The sequence below is a fragment of the Penaeus vannamei genome, chromosome 30 (assembly GCF_042767895.1).
Source record: "Penaeus vannamei isolate JL-2024 chromosome 30, ASM4276789v1, whole genome shotgun sequence".
NCBI lineage: Eukaryota > Metazoa > Arthropoda > Malacostraca > Decapoda > Penaeidae > Penaeus > Penaeus vannamei.
This window is the reverse complement of record NC_091578.1, coordinates 3,694,749-3,699,748: the sequence shown is the minus strand read 5'-3', so window position 1 is coordinate 3,699,748 and position 5,000 is coordinate 3,694,749. Positions and strand designations below refer to the sequence as shown.

General features: G+C 44.7%; 1 long non-coding RNA gene across 1 annotated transcript in view; it reads right to left on the bottom strand.

The window, feature by feature from the left end:
* LOC113811388 (uncharacterized) overlaps positions 1-5,000 on the bottom strand; it is a 48,261-nt gene that overhangs the window by 40,993 nt on the left and 2,268 nt on the right. The window contains exon 2 of the long non-coding RNA XR_011399791.1: positions 2,695-3,394. This is a non-coding gene — a long non-coding RNA (uncharacterized lncRNA). The remainder of the gene's footprint in view (positions 1-2,694; positions 3,395-5,000) is intronic.

Sequence of the window (5,000 nt, the reverse complement as noted above, 5' to 3'; positions counted from 1 at the left end):
GATGAAGCAGGAGGCTGTCAGAGAGAACGAGAGAGTAGACGGTGGATGTGGGAGAAGAGAAGAGAAGAGAAGAGAAGAAGAAGAAGAAGAAGAAGAAGAAGGAGAAGGAGAAGAGAAGAAGGAGAGGGGAGAGAGGCAAGAAGGACGTGGGAGTGTTTGAAGGGATCGACGCCCCCCCGCGCACCCAACATCCGCTTGTTCTCTTCATCAACACTCGTTCGCTTGTTTACACTCTCTTGATCACTAGTTATATTTCTCTTCTCTTTTCTTCTCTTCCTCTTTTTTTTTTCTCTCCCTCCCACCTCTCTCTCTCTCTCTCTCTCTCTCTCTCTCTCTCTCTCTCTCTCTCTCTCTCTCTCTCTCTCTCTCTCTCTCTCTCTCTCTCTCTCTTTCTTTCCCACTCTCTTTCCCTCTCTCTTTCCTTCTCTCTTTCTCTTTCCCTCTCCCTCTCTTTCCCTCTCCCTCTCTCTTTCCCTCTCCCTCTCTCTTTCCCTCTCCCTCTCTCTTTCCCTCTCCCTCTCTCTTTCCCTCTCCCTCTCTCTTTCCCTCTCCCTCTCTCTTTCCCTCTCCCTCTCTCTTTCCCTCTCCCTCTCCCTCTCCCCCTCTCCCTCCCCTTCTCCCTCTCCCTCCCCTTCTTCGTCTCCCTCTCCCTCTCCCTCTCCCTCCCCTTCTCCCTCTGCCCCTCCCTCCCCTTCTCCCTCTCCCTCCCCTTCTCCCTCTCCCTCTCCCTCCCCTTCTCCCTCTCCTTCTTTCCCTCTTTCTCTCTTTCTTTCTCTCTCTCTCTATCTCTTATTTACCATCTTTTCAATACGACCCAAACTCCTCGGCCAAAACAGACAGACACACCGTACAACGAACTACCTAAAAAATAATAACAATAATAATAATAATAACAATAACAATCCCCACCTCAACCGCATCCAACTAAACGAATTCCCGACGAAAGAAAGAAAGAAAAAAAAAAGACGAAAAGGAATAACAAACCTGAACCAGCCTCCTCCCCCGGCCGGGCCTGGCGTCAGGGTCGCGAGCTCGCCCTCCGGAACCTCACGTTGTGCAAGACTCCGCGCTTTTTCCCTTGCGTTGATCCTCCCCGCTGCTACATGCCTCCTACGCCCCGGTGAACACGTGATTCGGACAGTGCACGCACACGCACGGACACGAATACACGCTACTCGCACAAAAAAACATGCGGAATAAACAGACACACACGCACGCACAGACACACACACGCGCGCGCGCACACACACACACAAACACACACACACACACACACACACAAACACACACACACACACACACACACACACACGCACACACACACACACACACACACACACACACACAAGCCTGGAGTGCATCTCCTTGCTCGCAGTGTCACGGGGTAGGAGTTTGCGAGAAAAGTGTATTTGCGAATACATACCCATAAATACACCTATACACCAATACACACATCTATACACGCACGTACACCCACTCCCAAGTACGGCATAAAACCGCGCCACACGGTAATCGCAACCAATACGGCTTCCGCTATCCACGGTCTCCGAATCAAAAGGGGGAGCGACACAGTCTATTCTGGTCTGACCCAGTAATAAGCCATCGCCGACCTTGCACGCTCGGGGGACTCGGGGGAGGGGGGAGGGGGAAGGGAGGGGGGGTGGCACACACGCTCATGAGGCACACGCCGCTTAGGGAAGGAGGGAGGGAGGGAGGGAGAGGGGAAGGGGGGAGGGAGGAAGGGAGGGGGGAGGGAGGAAAGGAGGGAGGGAGTTCGCAAGATATTACACAGGAAGGAGGGAGGAAGGGAGGAAGGGAGGGAGTTCGCAAGATGTTACACAAGATATTACACGGGTAATTAGCGCAAAACAAAGATAACGACGAGGGAAACTAAAACATGCGTTTAATAATTACAAACAAACAAAAAAAAATCTTACAAATCTGTCTCTACTTCCTATCGTCCTTACCATCAATAGATATGAAATATGAAACACACTATTAACCATATGACGATAACTATCACACAAAAGATGACCATTACACTATACAGCCTTGTTGCTACACTGGACATTCGGCCGGTTCGTTAGAATTGTGCGAGGCTCGACCGAAAGAATATCCGTATACTTGACATAAATAAAGAAATAAATACATATTTATCAGTCTAGACACGCATATCAACCCGGGAAATAGATGGTTAAATGTATATCTATCAGATATAGAGACAGATATGCCTTTATTTCTGCATCGGTATTTATGAAAATTCAATATAAAAAAAATTATAAATTATAAATAAACAAAAAATTATAAAAAATATAAATAAACAAAATTATAAATGATTATAAACAAAAGCCGTTTATGGGAACGACACGTTCTTTTATCTCTTCACTTATAAACAATACAATTGCAAATATGTTTTAGAGACAATTCATTAAGTAAGCAACATGTCTTATGCCGGCAAATATTTCCTAAATAAGAAAAAAAAAAGTTATAAGAAGTAGAAAGAGAAAACGAAAAAAAAGCGAGAAAGCAGAGGAGGAGAAGAAGGATAAAGAAAAAAAATAGCACAGATAAACGAGGGCATATAATAGTAACATAATTAATAACAGGACAGCAAGAACACGAAGAACAAGAACAAGAAAAAGACAAAAAAAAATGCAACCCTCCCCTGCCACGACTAAGCCTCCGAGAACTTACCGTGACCAAAAAGAGCTTGAGACGGCGTCCGTCCCCTTGAACCTTGTACGAGCGTGATGGCGACCGTCGAGTCCTCTCTTCTCTTTCTCTCTCTTCTCTTTTTCTCTCTTTTCTCTCTCGAGCAGGCGACCGGACCCGTCGGCAGAAAAGAAGAGAGTTCACAACACTTTTTTTTTTTTTTACAAGAGTCTTCTCTCTCTCTCTCTCTCTCTCTCTCTCTCTCTCTCTCTCTCTCTCTCTCTCTCTCTCTCTCTCTCTCTCTCTCTCTCTCTCTCTCTCTCTCTCTCGAGGTCCGACGTGAGTGTATCTCGCACTTATTCACACTCGCATTTATTTATTCGAGGCTATTTTTCTCGGCCCGTAAACGACATGTACACATAAACACCCACCCACACACGATGTTCTAGCCAGGGACACAAAATTTTCTTCTATATCATCACCTCCAGGCTTGTCCTCCTTTATTGCTGTTTTGTGCGTTCCGCTCACAATAATTTATACATATTTAGATATCTAGATACATACATATGTACGTTTAATTCCTTAATCATTTCTTTTTATTCATCTTCTCTCTCTCTCTCTCTCTCTTCTTGAGGTCTATGCACTTGTAACTTATTACTACTTGCTGTTTCGCTCTTCTTTACTCTTCCCTTCACTGTGTTCTTCTCCGTCTCTCTTTCATCATCAATTTCGCTTTCTGCCACTGCAATCAGAACATCTATGAATGGGAAAGCAATCGCAAGCACGAGAGCACGCACGCACGCACACCCGCGACCGCTGGCTGGTTCCGCCCTTCGTCACACTCCTGTCCCTTATGACGTCACTGGTACCCTTTGAAACTTTTTCTTTCTTTGTTTCTTTCTTTCTCCTCTGTCTTTCTTTCTCTTCGTCACGCCTCCTTAGCAGCGAGACGCGAAGCCACGAGTCTCAGATTACTTATCAAAAAGATGGAATCGGCGAGCCACCTTTGTTAAAAATAAATAAATAAATAAATGAAAAAAATAAAAATAAAAAAACGTACGAAAGACGCTGAAAATTTTGGCCAATGGCGGTAATCAAGTAACGAATGAAGACGATAGTCAGCACCGTAATTACAGTTCTTAATACTTTCCATATCATCATCGCTTACATCACTAACTCCAGGAATCGTTACGTCCTCTCTTATTTAAATTGTTATGATGCAAGAAACCAACAACAACAAAAACAACGAGGATAATAAGTTTGTTCTATCGTTTGTGAGACAAAATAGCGAAAAGCAAGTAAACACAGGAACTGGTTGTTGTAAATTAGACCCGTGACTATGAATGTCAACAGTGGGAGAGAAATGATGACAGTGACGGACACACACACACACACACACACACACACACACACACACACACACACACACACACACACATATATATATATATATATATATATATATATAGAGAGAGAGAGAGAGAGAGAGAGAGAGAGAGAGAGAGAGAGAGAGAGAGAGAGAGAGAGAGAGAAAGAGAAAGAGAAAGAAGGAGAAAGAGAAAGAGAGAGAGAAAAGAAAGAGAGAGAGAGAGCGAGAGAGAGAAAGGAAGAAAGAAATAGAGGGATAAATAAAAAAAAGAAAGAAAGAAAGAGAAAAAAGAAAGTGAGCGTTTTAGACAGATGGAAGAATGGGTACATATACACGTTCATAACTTGCAGATATGGGTCTTCCCGTACACAGCGATAGAGAAAATGGGAACCATATGTACTGTACACAAATATTCGTGTGTGTGCGTGTGTGCGTTTGTGTGTTCGTGTGTATGTGTGTGTGTGTGTGTGTGTGTGTGTGTGTGTGTGTGTGTGTGTGTGTGTGTGTGTGTGTGTGTGTGTGTGTGTGTGTGTGTGTGTGTGTGTGTGTGTATGCGCACGCGCGCCTGTGTATGTGCGTTTGTGTGCGTGTCCGTGTGTGTACGCGTGCGCACGCAGGTTAGAGTGCGCCAATGAAGCGAGATGAAAAGAATAAAAACATTTAAATTCTCACGAGATGGATGCCGAATGCAGAGGTCAGGCAAGAGCGACGCTAGACCGAACGGGGTAAATGGGTAAACAGGTCAAAGATGATATACTTCCTGCCCATTTTCCGCCCTAGTGACCCGCTATTCTCTACTTCTAGGCCCTCCATTATAGGCCTACTTAACGTCAGGCGGTCAGTACGTGTAGTTAAATTGCATCTGACGAACGTAAGCCCCGTGAGTACATCCGGTACATACACACCATCATATGCTAGTACTTAGTTACGGCAGATCTTATGCTGTAGTATTTTACAATGTTAGCCCGTTTGTGCCATG